This window comes from Loxodonta africana, chromosome 11, assembly GCF_030014295.1.
Source record: "Loxodonta africana isolate mLoxAfr1 chromosome 11, mLoxAfr1.hap2, whole genome shotgun sequence".
NCBI classification, from domain to species: Eukaryota; Metazoa; Chordata; class Mammalia; order Proboscidea; family Elephantidae; genus Loxodonta; species Loxodonta africana.
In genome coordinates, this window is record NC_087352.1 from 10,106,998 (window position 1) to 10,129,808 (window position 22,811).

General features: G+C 40.1%; 1 pseudogene; it reads left to right on the forward strand.

Moving 5' to 3' along the window:
• The first annotated feature begins 2,176 nt into the window (after positions 1 to 2,176).
• On the forward strand, positions 2,177 to 13,693 carry LOC100659976 (zinc finger protein 234-like; annotated as a pseudogene).
• Positions 13,694 to 22,811: the final 9,118 nt, after the last annotated feature.

Consider the following 22,811-nt stretch of genomic DNA (forward strand, 5'->3'; position numbering starts at 1 on the left):
ATCCCTAATGTCCAACTTTTCCAAATTTCTATAGCTTCCATCAACTCTGACATCATCTACCCCTCCTACCCTCAGTGCTTTCCCTCCTGTCTTTGGGTTCCCTAGTTTACTGCAGTGTTCCACAGAACTCATGAACTGTATCCAGGAAATGTCTCACTGCTGTAGAGGATGCCAAGTGCAGAATCGATAGGTCAGGCGTAGGCTTCTGTCAACCCATGTGGCTGCAGGGGATGAAAAACCCAAACCGTCACCTCAGGTCACAAGCCGCTGGCTCACAAGGCTGTTCGAGCTGACAAATGAGCTCAGACAATAGGCTGCCAGCCCACGGAGCTGCAGAAGCCGGCAAACCCCAGAATCAGCAGGTCAGACAGTAGGCCTATGGCTCAAGTCCCAAGAATAGTAACAAACCAGGCACAGGATCCAGATGGAGAGAAAGTCCCAGTAGGGCACCCACATGTATACCTTTGATTCAAGCCACACCCCAAGGAAGGGCGTAACTTGAGTAAAGGTAGGACTTGAGTCACTCCCTCTCGCAAGGCTATGACTCAAGATATACCCTACAGAAATCCTCCTCATTAACATGTAGAGGTTAGGATTTATAACGTATAAAACAGAGAAAGACCATAGAATACTGGGAAGCATGGCCCAGCTGACTTGCCATATAACCACAACCATCACTGGTTCCATATTTTCACTCAGTCATTGTGTGTGAGTCACAAAAAAAGCATGGCTAGATTAAATCAAGGCCACAGGATGAAACTCAAAATCAAGCCACCTCCCCAACCTGGAAGTGTGGCTGGTATCATGTGAGTCAAAACTCTAAACCTCTGATCACATGGTAGTCTTTCTGGTGTGGTCAGCCCAAGTCCTGAGTCACCTTGTTAGCATAAGCTACCACGTGTGGTCCCAGGGGACCATCAGGAATAACAAAGATGCTCCAGAAACTAAGGAAATTCCAAGGGTTTATAGGCTACCTCCCCGGAACCAGGGACAAATGCCAACCAAACTATTTGTTTCACACCTGGATTTCATACTTGGAATACTATGCAGCCATGAAATGGCTTGAAATAGGTAACAGTTACGATAATAATAATGGTAATAGCTATCATTTATTAAGCACTTATTCTGGGCTACACACTGTTAGTGATGTGTGTGTGTCTGTGCGTGTACATATATATGTGTGTGTTTCCTTGTTTATCCTTGAAAGAGGCTTGTGTTGCACAAACCATTGAACCATTATACAAAGAGGAAACTTTGTATAACCTGCTGATTCTGGGATTTGCCGGCTTCTGCAGCTCCGTGGGCTGGCAGCCTATTGTCTGAGCTCATTTGTCAGCTCGAACAGCCTTGTGAGCCAGCGGCTTGTGGCCTGAGGTGACGGTTTGGGTTTTTCATCCCCTGCAGCCACATGGGTCGACAGAAGCCTACGCCTGACCTATCGATTTTGCACTTGGCATCCTCTACAGCAGTGAGACATTTCCTGGATACAGTTCATGAGTTCTGTTAAACACTGCAGTAAACTAGGGAACCCAAAGACAGGAGAGAAAGCAGTGAGGGTAGGAGGAGTAGATGATGTCAGAGTTGAGGGAATGCTATAGGAAAACTTGTCCAAGTTCACCTGGCTAGTAAGGGGCAGATCATGGGAATAGGAATGGTAACTACAACTCAGTACATTGAATGTTGGAATTCATGGATGTGGTGTGTGCCTTGAGAGTTGAGAGGACATAGAACATACTGTCTAAGATAGGATACCAAAAGCTCATTAGTTTGCTAGATACTCATGAAAAGTGCTACTAGAGTCAGTGTGTTTGGTTGGAGGACAGTGGGTGCTATCAGATTCTGTTGAAAATAAATGGAGCATCTTTTCTGAGGCAGTTGGCAGTATGAATCAAAAAGTAATCTGTGGGTGACCCAGCATGTAACATTTTGAGTTCCAGAGGTTACTCTCTGAGAACACCACGTAAAAGTATAAGGGCTCTCATTCATTGCCTCACTGTCCTTGAAGCTAAGGAAAACTCATGCATGGCACTGTCAGGTAGAAGGAGAAAGCCTGGGAAATCTGCACATTTACTCATGTTCCCCAAAATCTGGAACAACTTCCTCTATCCTCCCAACCTTTTCAAGTGCATGTGAGTTCTGAGATTGGGTATGCTTGTGCTTGATGTTGTAGGAATCGATGACATTCAAGGATGTGGCTGTTGTCTTCCCTGAAGAGGAGCTTGAGCTGCTGGACCCTGCCCAGAAGAAGCTGTACCAAGATGTGATGGTTGAGAACTTTAGGAACCTGGTGTCAGTGGGTAAGGACAGCCTTTCTCTGGAGGGTCTTTTTCTCCTCAGATTTTCAAGGTTTTGAATGGTCTTGGAATGGTCACCTGACCTTTGGGAACTGACTCTCCTACCAACAATTTTTTATAAAATATATCATAATATCAGGGTTCATTAGGAAGAAAGGAGCACATTGCAGCACAAACTCTGGCTGATTGTATGTGTGGTGTGAGAGCCAGTTGTTAGGTGCCATGAAGTCGGTTCTAACTCATAGCGACCCTGTGTACCACAGAATGAAACACTGCCTGGTCCTGTGCCATCCTTACAATTGTTGTTATGCTTGAACCCATTGTTGAAGCCACTGTGTCCACCTTGTTGAGGCTCTTCCTCTTTCCTGCTGACCCTGTACTTTACCAAGCATGAGGTCCTTCTCCGGGGACTGATCCCTCCTGACAACATGTCCAAAATATGTAAGATGTAGTCTTGCCATCCTTGCTTCTAAGGAGCATTCTGGTTGTACTTCTTCCAAGACAGATTTGTTTGTTCTTTTGGCAGTCCACGGTATATTCAATATTCTTCGCTAACACCACAATTCAAAGGTGTCAGTTCTTATTCAGTCTTCATTATTAATTGTCTAGCTTTCACGTGCATATGATGCATTTGAAAATACCATGGCTTGGGTCAGGCGCACCTTAGTCTTCAAGGTGACATCTTTGCTTTTCAACATTTAAAGAGGTCGTTTGCAGCAGATTTGCCTAATACGAGGTGTCTTTTGATTTCTTGACCACTGCTTCCATGGGTATTGATTATGGAGCCAGTAGAAGGTTTAATGAAAGTAGACTTTGGTTTAGGGGTAGGTCAACCTATGTATTACTAATACATGTTTATGCATGTGTACCTGGGTATTGAAATAAATGTCATTTCTTCAGGCGTGTCATCTTACAGAAATGTTGGAAAAACATTGCTTCTGTTTACTTTATGAGCTTGCAATCAGAATGCAAATTTCCAGTAAATTGTACCAGTAGGGTGTTCATTTCATAAGGTGACTTTTAATGTTCCCATGCCTCCAAACCTTTAGACGTGATATATGGCACTACCAACCAAAACCACACCTGTTCCCATCGAGTCAATTTCGATTCCTAGCAATCCTATACGACAGAGTAGAAGTGCCCCATAGGCTTTCCAAGGATGTAATCTTTATGGAAGCAGACTGCCACATCTTTCTTCCACGAAGCAGCTAGTGGGTTCAAAGCAGCTAGTGGGTTCAAACCACCAACCTTTGGGATAGCAACTCAGTATTTAAACACTGCACCACCAGGGCTCCTATATGGCACTTAGAAAGAAGGAAGAAGGCTTTCACTGATGAAGACAGCAACCCAAAGAGAAGGGAATTTAGATCAGAACCAGCCACTGGGAATCCTTGCTGATGTTTATCCATTTGTTTTATTTTCTGCCTCACTTGTTGCCATTACCCTGATCCAAATGGCCAAACCTCTCTGCTGGATTATCACAACTTCCTATGTACTGATTGCCCTACTTGCACCCTTTCCCTTCTAAATTCTGTTTGCCACATAGCCACCTAAGTGATCTATGGGGAATGTAAGTCAAAGTAAGTCTTTGCTCTACTTAAAACACTTGGTGGTTTCTTATATTTCTTACAGAGGTTCATGGAGTATGACCTTTTGCATTTACGACAATAATAAAAAATGTACTATCCGACTGTTCTGCACATTAATGATATACATCCTGCAGTAACGAACACTGAGGTGTGAGGTAAGAGTAGCACTGGCTGTGATGGTTAAGGTTATGTGTCAACTTGGATGGGCTATGATTTCCAGTAGTTTGGCTATGATTCCAGTACTTACATAATGATGTAATTAGGCGGTACGTAATGATATAATTTGGCAGTTATGTAATGATGTACTCATCCTCCATTTTGTAATTTGATGGGGTCATCCTCCATTTTTGCATAACATCGATTTTGCATGACGACCATCTCTTTCGAACTTAACCATGTCTGCAAGTGAGGAGTGGGTGTATCTTACAGTCCTGTAGGTTAGAAGTCCAACATGGATCTTAAACTGTGGTAAAATCAAGATGTCAGTTGGGCTGCTTTCTTTTCTGAGGATGTAGGGAAAATCCATTTTCTTGTCTTTTCCTTGGCTTGTGTCTTCCATCCTCTAATTGCAAAGCCAGCAACATTGCGTCACTCTGACCATCCTTCTGTGATCATGTTTTCCTCTAACTCTCCTGCCTAACTCTTCCACTTTTTTTTTCCAACGTTTAATAACACGTTTAATGATAACTTTGTTTTCAGTTTAAATCAGTGTTTCTCAACCTTGGCACTGTTGACAGTTTGGGCTGGATAATTCTTTGTTGTGGGGGCTGTCCTGTGATTATAGCGGGAATCATTCTCCACAGGAGCGCCACTAGCCTTGACTGGTAAACTACTCCTGATGCAGCAAGCTTTCGTATCTCTTCTACCCAAAATACTAAAACTAAAACACTAACACTGAACATTCCCTACAGTATAAGGAAGAGGGTCCCAGTTTGATGCAGTAACAAGGGCACATGGTAAAGATGGCTTTTATATCTTTAGACCAGATCAGTCCTCCAACTTCAGACCTACATGCCCAAATATGTAACAGACACTTAGATTTTCTGCCAGGGCCTCAAATCAAACAAGTTGAATACAGGACTCATCTCCCCCCCAAAAACCTGCTGCCACTCCTGTATCACCTATCTCAGTGAATGTCAGCATGCTCTACTCAATTGCTTAGGCCAGAAGCTTGTCCTAACTCCTCCACTTTTAAGGACCCATTTGAATACATTGAGGGCACCAGATATTGTCTAATGGTCTTCCTACTTTAAGGTTAGCTGATGAGCAACTTAAATTCCCTGTGCTACCTTAACTTCCCTTTGCTCTGCATCCTAACATACTCTCAGTTTTAGAAGTTAGGATTTGGAAATCTCTGCGGTGCCATTATTCTGCCTACTGGACACCTCTGCCTCAGCCTCCTTTACTTTCTCTCTCTCTGCCTGGAATATTTCTTCACCTGAAAGCTTCCTGAACTCCTTGCTTATGTCATTCAGGTCTCTGCTCTGTTTTAGTATAAAAGAAGGCTTGTCTGTCCGCCCTGTTTAAAATACCACCCTCTGTTTACTCTTCTTGCCCTTATTTTTCACAGCTGTCTTTCGTTTATCTGCTTATCACCTGTCACTCCAGCTAGAATGTCATCTTCAAGAGTGAAAGATTTTTGTCTGTTTTGTTTATTGCTGTTCCTTCAGGGCCTAGAATTGTCCTCATATATGGCAGGTATCTGTATATATTTGTTGACTTGATAAATTGAGCTAACGTGCAGAGGGACCTGTCTTCCTGATTCATGGAGATAGCTGATCGGTGACGCACAAACCAGAGTGAGTGAGGCTGCTGCAGAACATTTGGTGCCTTCTGATGAACACCTAGCCATGTTCTGCTTTCTTAGGTACCCTTGTGGTGAGTGTGTGTGTGTGCGCGCGTGTGCGCACACTCGACTCACATCCTAGGAAAACACTTAAGCGTTGTGGTTGTGAATGTGCTGAGTAATACGCTTTCCCTATGGCTTTCCTGGAGCCTTCCACAGGGGAGCATATTCATTTCTAGAACGACATACTGGATTTTTATATGAGGATTCTGATGTCTACTTCTGAGACAGGCCCTCCAAGAAGAAAAAAAAAATCTCTTTCCTGAGGTCTTAGACAATAACCAGGCCAGCTTAATTTTTCTTGAAAGATTTCACAGCTGCTGCCCATTCGCTTTTCCAAAGTCTGCATCCTCATCACTCCGCCTGGACTTCCCCTTCCTTGTACTAGAGGGAGCTGTTTTTGGATGAGAGTAACATGAGTCACACAGCTGAGTGATGCCTATATTTCTGACCGTCCCAAAATCCATTTCAATATTTTGCTTAATTAAGGACTTAATAACTTCCTGAACCAAACTATTCCACATTTTTGAGGATTAAGCTATAGTCAGAAAGGCATCTTTTATTATATAACCGGTGGAAACGTTCCATGTTTGTGTAGATTTATATAAGACTTCATAAAGCATTTCTTGGAATGACTTTTTTTTTTTTTTTTTGCTGCAGATTATGCTCTGATGTTTTCTGTTCTGTTTTTCTTTTTTCCCCCAATGCTCATTACAAGCTTTTAAATTATTTCACAGCTCATAAATGGGCTGTAGTCTTCAATTTGAAAACCTATTGTGAATGGTCATATTGATTACATCCACAGATTTTCAAAACTCTGTTTTCAAAGGGACAGCCCAAGAGTCTCAGAAGGAGCCTGTACATAGGCTCACAGTTTCTCTTCACTGAAGTGAGTTTTGCTACCTTTGATTTGCACCTCAGCAGTATCACTCTTGGTGGACCCTGTCTCTGGAACAGCCTTCAGTTTCCAAGCAAAACTGCAGCTTCCTGTTCCTTTCCTCTTTACACAGTTTACTTGGAAAGCTTTTTTTGTTTCTGTGACTTGACTGAAATGTTCACAGAAATGTCAAACAGGGATTTACCTATTCATTCAACATGCACTTGTTGAGCTCCTACCATGTGCCTTGCAGTCTTCTGGACACGGTTATAAAGCAGGAAATAGTGTAAATGCTTGTCCTTATTGATATTGCATCATAGTCAGAAAGACATACAATTAACAAAAATGATCTAGAGAGTATGTCATATAATAATAAGTATAATAAGTACTGTGTAGGATACAGAGTCAAGGGGGATGGAAATTGCCAGAGGTGAACTGGCTGTGGACAAGATTTATTATTTTACCTTGAACTCATTGATAAGACGGACATTTGAGCAGAGACCTCAGAGAAGTAAGGAACCATCCACGTAAGTAGGCCATGATTCCCAGTATTGTGTGGCTGTCTACCATTTTGTGATCTAATGTGATTTTCTTACATGTTGTAAACCCTAACCTCTATAATGTTAATGAGGCAAGATTAGAGGCAGTTATGTAACAGGGCAGGACTCAGTCTACAGGATTAGGTTGTATCTTGAGTCAATCTCCTTTGAAATACAAATGAGAGAATAGAGCAAAGAGGGACTGTATGCCACCAAGAAAGAAGCACCAGGAGTGGAGTGTATCCTTTGGACCCGGGATCCCTGCACTGAGAATCTCTTAGACCAGGGGAAGATTTATTACAAGGACCTCCTGCCAGAATCAATAGAGAGAGAAAGGCTTCCCCTAGAGCTGGTGCCCTGAATTCAAACTTCTGGCCTCCTAGACTCTCAAAGACTAGTATTTTTTTGTTAAAGCCATCCACTTATATTTCTGTTATAGTAGCACTAGGTAACTAAGAAAATAACCCAAGATACAGTTTACACAATCTGATTAAATGTGTGCTAGAACAAACTAGGCAGCTTCTTTTTTTTATTGTACTTCAGATGAAGGTTTACAGAACAGTCTAGCTTCTCATTAAACAATTAGTACACATATTGTGTTATGACATTGATTATCAACCGCATGACACGTCAGCTCTCTCCCTTCTTGACCTTGGGTTCTCTATTACTACCTTTCCTGTCCCCTCCTAGGCAGCTTTTTATTGACTGTTCCTATAGGCAGAAAAGTGACATTCTCCTCTGTAAAAATTTCCTTCAAAAACCCATTGCCGTTGAACTAATTCTGAATCATAGTGATCCAATATAAAAGAGCAGAACTGCTTCATAGGTTTTCCAGGGCTCTAAATCTTTACAGGAGCAAATTTTCACATCTTTCTTTTGCAGAGCAGCTCTCACCTTTCTGTTAGCAGCCAAGCGCTTAACCACCGAGCCACCAAAGTTGTCTGTTAATTGAGAAGATTACTGAAAAATAATCTGAAAGTATGCATACTTTTGATTGTGTTATTCCTTTTCTTTCATGTTCTTATATATTCATTTTTAAAATTTTAATGTAGTGAAAATATACACAACACATACATCTTGTTGATTCATTATTATTTTCAGCATGCTTTTTCTAACTACATAATTTACTATCCAAGATTCTACACTAACTGAAATTTAATAGAAATTGCAACAGGTTAACAATTTGTGTAATGTTACCAATTTTTTTAAATTAAGGCTTTGATTTCTACATTGTAGTTGATTTGGTGTTGTCTAATGGGTCTTGTGGAAACCCTGATGGCGTAGTAGTTAAGTGCTACGGCTGCTAACCAAAGGGTCAGCAGTTCGAATCTGCCAGGCGCTCCTTGGAAACTCTATGGGGCAGTTCTACTCTGTCCTGTAGGGTCGTTATGAGTCAGAATCGATGCGACAGCACTGGGTTTGGTTTTTTTGGTTAATGGGTCTTATTAATACTTAGTGAGTTGGAGCCCAGGGCTTTTACTCTTGACTTTGATGGTATGTAAACTGGAAAACATGATATGCAGTATAAAAGATCAGCTGACCTTGGGGGCTCAGTAATGTCTCATCCCCTATCTAAGTGTGAACTCTTGAAAACTCTTAACCAATCTTTATGGCAACTGTCTCTCTGAATTCTCTCTCCTTATAGGAGGCAAGAAGCCAAGGCAGGTGGAGACTGTTCCACAAGCAGAAGCACACAGGGAGCTTTCCAGCTTGTGTATCTGGCAACAAATTGCAAGTGACTTAACTGGGTGTCAAGATTCCATGATAAATAAGCCCCAGTTCTACAAACAAGGTGATTCACCCTTTCTTGTTGCAGGAGGACCATCTAATAACACACAGAGGAGAGACACCTCACCAGTGTAATGAATGTACAGAAACCTCCAGTGACATCCCCAGCTTTGATCTTCAACAGCGATTACACTCACAAGAGAAGTCTCTCGCATGTAGCAAGTGTGGAAAAAGCTTCCATTATGTCTCAGGCCTTAGTAATCATCCGAGAGTTCATATAGGAAAGAACTGCTATAAGTGTGATGAGTGTGGTAAGGAATTTAGTCAGAACTCACATCTGCAAAGTCATCTGAATATCCATACTGTGGAGAAACTGCAGAAATACGAAGAATGTGGGAAACGCTTCAGGCATAGAGCAACAGTTAATGTTCATTGCAGAGGCCACACTGGAGCAAAACCATATAATTGTGAGGAATGTGGGGGAGGGGTTTTATTTATCTTTTGCGTTTTCAGGAACATCAGCGAATCCACACTAGGGAGAAAACATTCAAATGTGATACATGTGGTAAGTACTTTCCTCATAAAGCAGTACTTAATACTCATTGGATCATCCATAAGGGTGAGAAACCCTATAAATATGAGGAATATGGGACAGACTTTATTTGTAACTCATATCTTTATATCCATCAGAAGGTTCCCACAGGAGAAAAACCTTGTAAGTTTGAGGAATGTAGTAAGAGCTTCATTTATCCTTTGTGATTTCAGGCCCATCAGAGAGTTCACACTGGAGAGAAACCATACCTATATGACGCATGTGGAAAATGCTTCATTTACAGTTCAAATTTGCATTCCCATCAGGCAGTCCACACTGGAGAAAAGTCCTACAAATGTGATGCCTGTGAGAAGGGTTTCAGTCAGAGTTTATGTCTTAAATCCATCAGAAGATCTACAATGTAGAGAAACCTTATAATTGTGAGGAGTGTGGGCAAGACTTCAATTGGAGTTCAAGACTTCAAGTTCACCAGGTGATTCATACTGGTGAGAAACCATTCAAATGTGAAGAGTGTGGGAAGTACTTCAGGAATAGATCAAACCTTCCGACTGATCATAGAATCCACACAGGAGAGAAATCCTGTAATTGTAATGAGTGTGGGAAGGGATTCAGGCAGGCTGCACATCTTTTGACCCATCAGAGGGTCCACAGTGGAGAAAAGCCATTTAAATGTCAAGAGTGTGGGAAGGGCTTCAGTACTAGAGCAGACCTTCGAATTCATTATAGAATCCACACAGGAGAGAAACCCTATAATTGTGAGGAATGTGGGAAGGGTTTCAGGCAGGCTGCACATCTCTTGACCCATCAGAGAGTCCACAGTGGGGAAAAACCATTCAAATATGAAGAGTGTGAGAAGTCTTTCAGTAGTAGATCAAATCTTCAAACTCATCATAGAATCCACACAGGAGAGAAATTCTACAATTGTGAAGAGTGTGGGAAGGGCTTCAGGGTTGCTTTACAACTTCTGACCCATCACAGAGTCCACAGCAGATAAAAACCATTCAAATGTGAAGCATATGGGAAGTATTTTATTAGTAGATCGTATCTTCAAACTCATGATAGAATCCACACAGGAGAGAAATCTTATAATTCTGAGGAGTGTGGGAAAGGCTTCAGGCAGGCTGCACATCTTTTGACCCATCAAAGAGTCCACAGTGGAGAAAAACCATTCAGATGTGAACAGTGTGGGAAGACCTTTTGTCAGAATTCACACCTTCAAGCCCATCAACGGGTCCATAATGAAGAAGAGCCATACAAATGTGAAGAGTGTGGGAAGGGCTTCAAGTGGAGCGAGAATCTTAACATACGTAAGAGGGTCCACACAGGACAGAAACCATATAAGTGTGGGAAATGTGGTAAGTACTTCAGTCAGGCTTCAAGTCTTCAACATCATGAGCGCATCCACACTGGAGAGAAACCATACACGTGTGACGTGTGTGGTAAAGTCTTTAGTCGATCTTCACAACTACAGTCTCACCAGAAGAGTTCACACTGGGGAGAAACCTTGGTTAGTGTGAGATTTGGCAAGGCTGGCCAATCCCCTATAAGGGTGTCATGCAACTTATCTGCATGGTTCCACCCCCACAAGTGTGTCATGCACTTTATTTGCATGGTCTCACCGCTTTGCAAGGGTTCCATGCACCTGATTTGCATTAACAAAACTGTCCAATCCCCTTGGTATGCCACAAGCACCTTATTTGCACCAAGCCACGAAACCCACTGCCGTCGAGTTGATTCTGACCATAGTGACCATGTAGGGTTTCCAAGGCTGTAATCTTCACAGAAACAGACTGACACATCTTTCTCCTGAGGAGTGGCTGGTGGACTCAAAACACCTTTTGGCTAGCAGTAGACTGTTTTAACCACTGTGCCACAAGGCCTCCTCTTATTTGTACAGTCCCACACAATCGTTTTGTGGAAGTTACAAGACCATGGCTAGAAGGGCATATAAAGTAATTCACTTCATGCATTACCAATGACAGTTTTTTTTAGTCAGTGTTTAATTGGTCATTGATACCTGACTATTTGCATTTTCATCCGGGTCTGATAATGTTTTCTTCCAACTGATCAATTGATCAGCCTTTTTTTTTTTTTTTACCTAAAACTTCTGAGGCAGAGACTATGCCATACATTAAGGACGTGTAATACTGTCATATTTTATACCCCATGTTGTTTCTTCATACCATGAAATAAGTACCAAAAAAAAAAAAACCTGGTGAGAGTTTGATAATTTTATCAAACGTGTTCATTATCTGGACATGAGTGTCATGCTTTCGCAGTAATGCACAGTTTTTTCAAAAGGAGTATATATGAAGGTGTATAATGGGCTTCTCTTTGATGTGGAAATCATGTCACTGAATTTTCTTCAAGTGAAAATGAGCATTCATCTACAGGAATTTGGGTTTTGTTATGTTTTTGTAATAACATGAAGCCATTTAAATGATGGCAAAGACATAATTACAGATAAAGAACATTGGTTCTTTAAAATCACAGATTCCATCATTCACCGTATAATCAAATCTTTGGGTAAGCGTGTGCACGCATAAGGTAATTTTTAAGGGGGTACTCATCCTTAGTGATTTTCTCTAGGATGGAGCTTTTTTGGTGATTTTTCTGTTTTTTAATTCCATAAAATGTTTCAGTTTTTCAGTGAACATCAATATTCCCAAAACAGTAAACCACGTACAGTAGAATTTGAAAAAGTACTAATAATAATCCCTTAAAAAAACCAAACCCACAAACTGCAGAAAAAGCCAAGGAAAACACTGATAAAACAGTTGAAGAACTCAAAAAGATTATTCAAGAACATAGTGGAAAAATTAATAAGTTGCAAGAATCCATAGAGAGCATGCAGAAATCCAAAAGATTAACAATAAAATTACAGAATTAGAGAACACAATAGGAAGTCAGAGGAGCAGACTCAAGCAGTTAGAATGCAGAGTGGGAAATCTGGAGGACCAGGGAATTAACACCAACATAGCTGAAAAAAAAATCAGATAAAAGAAAAAAAATGAAGAAACCCTAAGAAGCATGTGGGACTCTATCAAGAAGGATAACTTGCATGTGATTGGAGTCCCAGAACTGGGAGAGAGGACAGAAAACACAGAATAGTTGAAGATCTGCTGACAGAAAACTTCCCTGACAATGAAAGATGAAAGGATATCTATCCCAAGATGCTCATCAAACTTGCCAAAACCAAAGATAAAGAGAAAATTTTAAAAGCAGCCAGGGATAAAAGAAAGGTCTCCTTCAAGGGAGAATCAATAAGAATGAGTTCAGACTACTCAGCAGAAACCATGCAGGCAAGAAGGCAATGGGATGACATATACAGAGCACTGAAGGAGAAAAACTGCCAGCCAAGGATCATATATCCAGCAAAACTCTCTCTGAAATATGAAGGCGAAATTAAGATATTTACAGATAAACACAAGCTTAGAGAATTTGCAAAAACCAAACCAAAGCTACAAGAAATACTAAAGGAAAGTGGTCAGAAAACCAATAATATCAGATACCAGCACAACACAAGGTTACAGAACAGAACATCCTGATATCAAATAGGGAAATCACAAAAACAAATTATTAATTAAAAAAAATGCTCAAAACAGGGAATCATTGAAGTCAATATGTAAAAGATCACAATAATCAAAAAGAGGGACTAAATACAGGTGGCACAGAACTGCCATATGGAGAGGGATACAAGGTGATATAGGACAATACAAGTTAGGATTTTACTTAGAAAAATACGGGTAAATATTAAGGTAACCACAAAGATGTATAACAACTCCATAACTCAAAATAAAAACCAAGAAAAACGTAACGACTCAGCAAACAAAGTCAAATACTATGAAAATGAGGATCTCACAATTTACAAAGAAAAACATCTCAGCACAAAAAAGTGGAAAAATGAAATTGTCAACAACACATATAAAAAGGCATCAAAATGACAACACTAAACACTTATCTATAATTACGCTGAATGTAAATGGACTAAATGCACCAATAAAGAGACAGAGAGTCTCAGACTGCATAAAGAAACACGATCAGTCTATATGCTGCCTACAAGAGACACACCTTAGACTTAGAGACACAAACTAAAACTCAAAGGATGGAAAAAAATAAGCAAACAATAAGCAAAAAAGAAGAGGAGTAGCAATATTAATTTCTGACAAAATAGACTTTAAAGTTAAATCCACCACAAAGGATAAAGAAGGACACTACATAATGATAAAAGGGACAATTGACCAGGAAGATATAACCATATTAAATATTTATGCACCCAATGACAGGGCTGCAAGATACATAAATTTTAACAGAATTGAAAAGCGAGATAGATACCTCCACAATTATAGTAGGAGACTTCGACACACCACTTTCGGTGAAGGACAGGACATCCAGTAAGAAGCTCAACAGAGACACGGAAGATCTAATTACAACAATCAACCAACTTGACCTCATTGACTTATACAGAACTCTCCACCCAACTGCTGCAAAATATACTTTTTTTCTAGCGCACATGGAACATTCTCTAGAATAGACCACATATTAGGTCATAAAACAAACCTTTGCAGAATCCAAAACATCGAAATGTTACAAAGCATCTTCTCAGACCACAAGGCCATAAAAGTGGAAATCAATAACGGAAAAATTAGGGAAAAGAAATCAAATACTTGGAAACTGAACAATACCCTCCTGAAAAAAGACTGGGTTATAGAAGACATTAAGGAGGGAATAAGGAAATTCATAGAATGCAACGAGAATGAAAATACTTCCTATCAAAACCTCTGGGACACAGCAAAAGCAGTGCTCAGAGGCCAATTTATATCGATAAATGCACACATACAAAAAGAAGAAAGAGCCAAAATCAGAGAACTGTCCCTACAACTTGAACAAATAGAAAGTGAGCAACAAAAGAATCCATCAGGCACCAGAAGAAAACAAATAATAAAAATTAGAGCTGAACTAAATGAATTAGAGAACAGAAAAACAATTGAAAGAATTAACAAAGCCAAAAGCTGGTTCTTTGAAAAAATTAACAAAATTGATAAACCATTGGCTAGACTGACTAAAGAAATACAGGAAAGGAAACAAATAAGGAAACCCGAATAAGAAACGAGAAGGGCCACATCACAAGAGACCCAACTGAAATTAAAAGAATCATATCAGATTATTATGAAAAATTGTAGTCTAACAAATTTGCAAACCTAGAAGAAATGAATGAATTCCTGGAAAAACACTACCTACCTAAACTAACACAATCAGAAGTAGAACAACTAAATAGACCCATAACATAAAAAGAGATTGAAACGGTAATCAAAAAACTCCCAACGAAAAAAAGCCCTGGCCCGGATGGCTTCACTGCAGAGTTCTACCAAACTTTCAGAGAAGAGTTAACACCCCTACTACTAAAGGTATTTCAAAGCATAGAAAATGACGGAATACTACCCAACTCATTCTATGAAGCCACCATCTCCCTGATACCAAAACCAGGTAAAGACATCACAAAAAAAGAAAATTACAGACCTATATCCCTCATGAACATAGATGCAAAAATCCTCAACAAAATCCTAGCCAATAGAATTCAACAACATATCAAAAAAATAATTCACGACCAAGTGGGATTTATACCAGGTATGCAAGGCTGGTTTAATATTAGAAAAACCATTAATGTAATCCACCACATAAATAAAACAAAAGACAAAAACCACATGATCTTATCAATTGATGCAGAAAAGGCATTTGACAAAGTCCAACACCCATTTATGATAAAAACTCTCACCAAAATAGGAATTGAAGGAAAATTCCTCAACATAATAAAGGGCATCTATGCAAAGCCAACAGCCAACATCACTCTAAATGGAGAGAACCTGAAAGCATTTCCCTTGAGAACGGGAACCAGACAAGGATGCCCTTTATCACCACTCTTATTCAACATTGTGCTAGAAGTCCTAGCCAGAGCAATTAGGCTAGACAAAGAAATAAAGGGCATCTGGATTGCCAAGGAGGAAGTAAAATTATCTCTATTTGCAGATGACATGATCTTATACACAGAAAACCCTCAGGAATCCTCCAGAAAACTACTGAAACTAATAGAAGAGTTTGGCAGAGTCTCAGCTTATAAGATAAACATACAAAAATCACTTGGATTCCTCTACATCAACAAAAAGAACATCGAAGAGGAAATAACCAAATCCATACCATTCACAGCAGCCCCCAAGAAGATAAAATACTTAGGAATAAATCTTACCAAGGATGTAAAAGACCTATACAAAGAAAACTACAAAGCTCTACTACAAGAAATTCAAAAGGATATACTTAAGTGGAAAAACATACCTTGCTCATGGATAGGAAGACTTAACATAGTAAAAATGTCTATTCTACCAAAAGCCATCTATACATACAATGCACTTCCGATCCAAATTCCAATGTCATTTTTTAAGGTGATAGACAAACAAATCACCAACTTCATAATGGAAGGGAAAGAAGCCTTGGATAAGCAAAGCATTACTGAAAAAGAAGAAGAAAGTGGGAGGCCTCACTCTACCTGATTTCAGAACCTATTATACAGCCACAGTAGTCAAAACAGCCTGGAACTGGTACAACAACAAGCACATAGACCAATGGAACAGGATTGAGAACCCAGATATAAATCCATCCACATATGAGCAGCTGATATTTGACAAAGGCCCAGTGTCAGTTAATTGGGGAAAAGATAGTCTTTTTAACAAATGGTGCTGGCATAACTGGATATCCATTTGCAAAAAAATGAAACAGGACCCATACCTCACACCAAGCATAAAAACTAACTCCAAGTGGATCAAAGACCTAAACATAAAGACTAAAACGATAAAGATCATGGAAGAAAAAATAGGGACAACCTTAGAAGCCCTAATACAAGGCATAAACAGAATACAAAACATTACCAAAAATGACAAAGAGAAACCAGATAACTGGGAGCTGCTAAAAATCAAACACCTATGCTCATCTAAAGACTTCACCAAAAGAGTAAAAAGACCACCTACAGACTGGGAAAGAATTTTCAGCTATGACATTTCCAACCAGTGCCTGACCTCTAAAATCTATATGATTCTGTCAAAACTCAACCTCAAAAAGACAAACAACCCAATCAAGAAGTGGGCAAAGGATATGAACACACACTTCACTAAAGAAGACATTCAGGCAGCTAACAGATACATGAGAAAATGGTCTCGATCATTAGCCATTAAAAAAAAAATTTTTTTTAGAGAAATGCAAATTAAAACTACGATGAGATTCCATCTCACTCCAACAAGGCTGGCATTAATCCAAAAAACAAAATAATAAATGTTGGAGAGGCTGCGGAGAGATTGGAACTCTTATACACTGCTGGTGGGAATGTAAAATGGTACAACCACTTTGGAAATCTATCTGGCGTTATCTTAAACAGTTACAAATAGAACTACCATACAACCCAGAAATCCCACTCCTCGGAATATACCCTAGGGAAATAAGAGCCTTCACACAAACAGATATATGCACACCCATGTTTATTGCAGCTCTGTTTACAACAGCAAAAAGCTGGAAGCAACCAAGGTGTCCATCAACGGATGAATGGTTAAATAAATTGTGGTATATTCGCACAATGGAATACTACGCATCGATAAAGAACAGTGACGAATCTATGAAACATTTCATAACATGGAGGAACCTGGAAGGCATTATGCTGAGCGAAATTAGTCAGAGGCAAAAGGACAAATATTGTATAAGACCACTATTATAAGATCTTGAGAAATAGTATAAACTGAGAAGAACACATACTTTTGTGGTTACGAGGTGGGGAGGGAGGGAGGGTGGGAGAGGGTTTTTTACTGATTAATTAGTAGATAAGAACTGCTTTAGGTGAAGGGAAGGACAATACTCAATACATGGAAGGTCAGCTCAACTGGACTGGACCAAAAGCAAAGAAGTTTCCAGGATAAAATGAATGCTTCAAAGGTCAACGGAGCAAGGGCGGGGGTTTGGGGACCATGGTTTAAGGGGACTTCTAAGTCAATTGGCAAAATAATTCTATTATGAAAACATTCTGCATCCCACATTGAAATGTGGCGTCTGGGGTCTTAAATGCTAACAAGCGGCCATCTAAGATGCATCAATTGGCCTCAACCCACCTGGAGCAAAGGAGAATGAAGAACACCAAGGTCACATGACAACTAAGAGCCCAAGAGACAGAAAGGGCCACATGAACCAGAGACCTACATCATCCTGAAACCAGAAGAACTAGTTGGTGCCCGGCCACAATCGATGACTGCCCTGACAGGGAGCGCAACAGAGAACCCCTGAGGGAGCAGGAGATCAGTGGGATGCAGACCCCAAATTCTCATAAAAAGACCATACTTAATGGTCTGACTGAGAGTAGAGGAATCCCGGCAGTCATGGTCCCCAAACCTTCTGTTGGCACAGGACAGGAACCATCCCCGAAGACAACTCATCAGACATGAAAGGGACTGGACAGTGGGTAGGTGAGAGATGCTGATGAAGAGTGAGCTAATTATATCAAGTGGTCACTTGAGACTGTGTTGGCATCTCCTGTCTGGAGGGGGGATGGGAGGATAGAGAGAGTTGGAAGCTGGCAAAATGGTCACGAAAGGAGAGACTGGAAGGGCTGACTCATTAGGGGGAGCGCAAGTGGGAGTACGGAGTAAGGTGTATATAAACTTATATGTGACAGTCTGACTTGATTTATAAACGTTCACTTGAAGCTCAATAAAAGTTAATAAAAATAAAAAATCCTTGCTGCTTCTATAGCATTCCAAAGTCATGCTATTCATGAAGTTATGTTCCTATAATTCAGGAAGTTTTGGCTAAAGGCTTAATAATCGCTTGGACCAGTCCTTGCAACCCTCCAGTTCTCCCTGTTAAGAAACCCAGTAATCAGGTCTGGAGATTTATATAAGACTCATGTGTTATTAATTGCATAGCAATTCTAAGATTCCCCTTAGTATCGAACCATCACCTGCTCCTCTCTAATGCCCTTCCTGAAGCAACTCACTTTACAGTATTTGATCTTTGCAGTACTTTTTTTCTGCATTCCAGTCCATCTGGATAGTTGATATTTGCCTTCACTTGGGGGGCCCAAAAATTTACATGCATTACCATGCCCAAAAGGGTTTACCAGGTCCCCCACCCATTTTTCTCAGCTTTTACATGGTGTTTACAGACTTTACATTTCACTCAGGGGCTTACATTATTACAACATGTGGATGATTTACTGGTGTGTTCTCTCAACAGGCATGTCTTAACCGATAGAATCCTGTTGTTAAACTTGGCCAGAGTAGGTCACAATGCCTCCAGAGAAAAATTATAGTTATCCCAGCCTTTTGTGAAGTACTTGGGACATATTATTTCAGCAAAAGGGGTCACTATAGACCCCAAAAGAGACCATCTTAGTATATCCTGTCCCTAATACCAAGAAACAGTTAAGAGGATCTCAAGGAATCTGCAGTTATTGCAGAATTTGGATACATAATTTTCCTTTTTACCATTACCTAAAGAGTTCATTGCCTAACCCCTTCCAGATCTGCAAGGATGGCCAAAATAACATCACTCAACTAAAAAAAAGAAGCATTAATTAACACTCCTGCTCTAGGGTTTCCTAGTTATAATTTAGACTTGTCACTTTTTATCTACAAGTATTTCTGGGAATGCTCTAGGAGTCCTCAAGAATATAGAAGACAATGTTGTGGTTAGGTGCCATCAAGTCAGTTGTGATTCATAGTGACCCTATGTACAAGAGAATGAAACACTGTCCTGTCCTGCGCCATCTTTGAAATAATTGCTGTGCTTGAGCCCATTGTTGCAGCCACCTTGTCAATCCATCTCACTGAGGGTCTTCCTCTTTTTCTCTGACCCTCTACCAAACATGATGTCTTTCTCCAGGGATTAGCCCTTTCTCATAACATATCCAAAGTATGGAGATGAAGTCTCACCATCCTTCTTCTAGTAAGCATTCTGGCTCCACTTCTTACACAACAGATTTGTTCGCTCTTCTGGCAGTCAGTGGTATGGTCAGTATTCTTTGCCAACACCATAATTCAAAGGCATCAATTCTTTGATCTTCCTTACTTATTGTCCAGCTTTCACATGCATATGAGGTAATTGAAAACACCACGACTTGGATCAGGCAAACCTTAATCCTTAAAGTGACATCTTTGCATTTTAACACTTTAAAGAGGTCTTTTGCAGGAGATTTTGTGTGTGTGTGTGCTTTAAGTGAAAGTTTACAAATCAAGTCAGTCTCTCATACAAAAATTTATATACACCTTACTATGTACTCCTAGTTGCTCTCCCCCTAATGAGACAGCACACTCCTCCTCTCTACCCGGTATTCCCCGAGTTCATTCAGCCAGCTCCTGTCCCCCTCTGACTTCTCAACTCACCTCCAGACAGGAGCTGCTCACATAGTCTCATGTGTCTACTTCAGCCAAGAAGCTCACTCCTTGCCAGCATCATTTTCTGTCTTGTAGTCCAGACCAATACCTCTCTGAGGAGTTGGCTTTGGGAATGGTTCCGGTTTGGGGCTAGCAGAACATCCAGGGACCATGACATCCAGGGTCCTTCTGGTCTTTTGCAGATTTGCCCAATGCAATGTGTTTGATTTCTTGACTCCTGCGTCCATGGGCGTTGACTGTGGGTCCAAGTAAAATGAAATCCTTGACAACTTCAATATTTTTTCCATTCATCATGATGTTGCTTATTGGTCCAGTTGCGAGGATTTCTGTTTTATGTTAGGTGTAATCCATAACTGAAAGCTGTAGTCTTTGATCTTCATCAGTAAGTGCTTGATGTCCTCTTCAGTTTCAGCAAACAACGCTGTGTCATCTGCATATTGCAGGTTGTTAATAAGTCTTCCTCCAATCCTGATGCCATGTTCTTCTCCATACAGTCCAGCTTCTCAGATAATTCACTCACCATACAGATTGAATAGGTATGGTGCAAGGATACAACCCTGACGTGCACCTTTCCTGACTTTAAACCATCCAGTATCCCTTTGTTCTGTTTGAACAACTGTCTCTTGATCCATGTACAGGTTCCTCATGAGAACAATTAAGTGTTCTGGAATTCCCATGCTTTGCTGTGTTATCCATAATTTGTTACGATCCACACAGTTGAATGCCTTTGTATAGACAATAAAACACAGGTAAACATCTTTCTGGTATTCTCTGCTTTCAGCTAAGATCCATCTAACATCAGCAATGATATTCCTCGTTCCATGTTCTCTTCTGAATCTGCCTGGAATTTCTGGCCGTTCCCTGCTGAGGTACTGCTACTACCACTTTTGAATGATCTTAAGCAAAATTTTACTTGTGTGTGATATTAATGATATTGTTCAAAAATTTCCACATTCTGTTGGATCACCTTTATTTGGAATGGGCACAAATTTTGATCTGTTCTATTTGGTTGGCCAGGAAAGTGCCTTCCAAATTTCTTAGCATAGATGAGTGAGCATTTTCAGCGCTGCCTCTGTTGAAACATCTCAATTGGTATTCGGTCAATTCTTGAAGCCTTGGTTTTTGTTGGTGCCTTCAGTACAGCTTAGACCTCTTCCGTCAGTACGATCAGTTCTTGATCATATGCTACCTCTTGAAATGGTTGAACGTCAGTCAGTTCTTTTTGGTACAGTCCATCTTCTTTTGATGCTTCCTGCATTGTTCAGCATTTTGCCCATAGAATCCCTCACAATTGCAACTTGAGGCTTGAATTTTTTCTTCAGTTCTTTCAGCTTGAGAAATGCCAAGCATGTTCTTCCCTTTTGGTTTTCTACTTCCAGGTCTTTGCACATTTCATTATAGTGAAATGTCAAAGCTCCCAGTATCACAGCAACACAGAAGCCACGACAGCACAATAAAGTGACAGAAATGTGGTGCTGGAAGACAATAGACTTAACCAAAAGATTGGAAAGAGAACCCACAGATTGGGAAAAATTTTTTGCTATGAAATATCTGACAAAGGGCTAACCTCTAAGATCTATGGGAAAATCCTCTACAATAAAAGGATAAATAATCCAATTAAAAGATGCACAAAGGATGTGATCAGACACTTCACGAGAGAATACATGCGGGTGGCTAACACACATGAGGAAATGCTCGTGATCTCTAGCCATTAGAGAAATGCAATTCAAAACTACAATGAGATACCATCTCATACTGACATTACTGGCAGACACACACACACATCCCACACACACACAAAACAGAAAATATCAAATGTTGGAGAGGCTGTAGGAAGGTTGGAACTCTTATGCATTGCTGGTAGAAATTCAAAATGGTACAGCTATTTTGGAAGACTATATGGTGATTCCTTAAAAGGCTAGAATTAGAAATACCATACTATCCAGCAATTCCACTCCTAGGAATGTATCCTAGAGATAAAACAGCCATCACAGGAATAGAAATACGCACATCCATGTTCATTGCAGCATATTCACAACAGCAAAAAGATGGAAACAACCTAAGTGCCCATCAACAGATGACTGGAGAAACAAACTATCATACATACATACATACAATAGAATACTACCCAATGATAAAGAATAATGATGAACCTGTGAAACATCTCACAACATGGATGAATCTGGAGGACATTATGCCAAGTGAAATAAGTCAATCACAAAAGGACAAATACTGTATGAAATCGCTATTACAAAGTACATGAAAATGCTTCCACAAAGAAACAATCTTCGATGGTTATGAGGGAGGTGGGGAGTGAGCAGCGAAAATCACTAACTAGATAATAGGTAAGTGGTAACTTTGGTGAAGGGTAAGGCAGTACAAAATAAATTAAGAAAAAAAATATTGAAAACAGAGACCCATTGGTTAATATAGCATCCAGTCAGCCCTCAACCTCTTGCATAGTCAAGGCCACAGCATATACTGTTTTACGAAATTTTTGTGATGTTTGTGTCCCTCATGCAGTGTCGGCCATTTTAAATTCAACCCATACTCAACATCAGTTGGCCAGCAGCCTGACTTCTTATGAAGTTCTCCTTTTGGCCACTTGTAAAAAAAAAAAAAAAAAATTTTTTTTTAATATTCAGTTATATATTGTAATGTCTCTGAATCCAGCTGCATTGTTGCCTTTACCTAATAACAATAGCCATTCACCCCATGATTGCTTAAATCTTACCAAACAGTTCTTGTCTCTTAGACCAGATATACAAGAAGCCCCATTATCAAATCCTGATTTAATTCTATTTGTTGATTAGTCATATTTAAAGCCTGGAGCTACCATTTCTTATTACCAGGGAGGATATGCTGTGACTACTTCAACTGAAGTCCTTGAAAGTGGCCCCCTTCTTGAAGTCACGTCAGCTCAACAAGCTGAACTAATTTCACTCATGAAAGCTTGCAAAC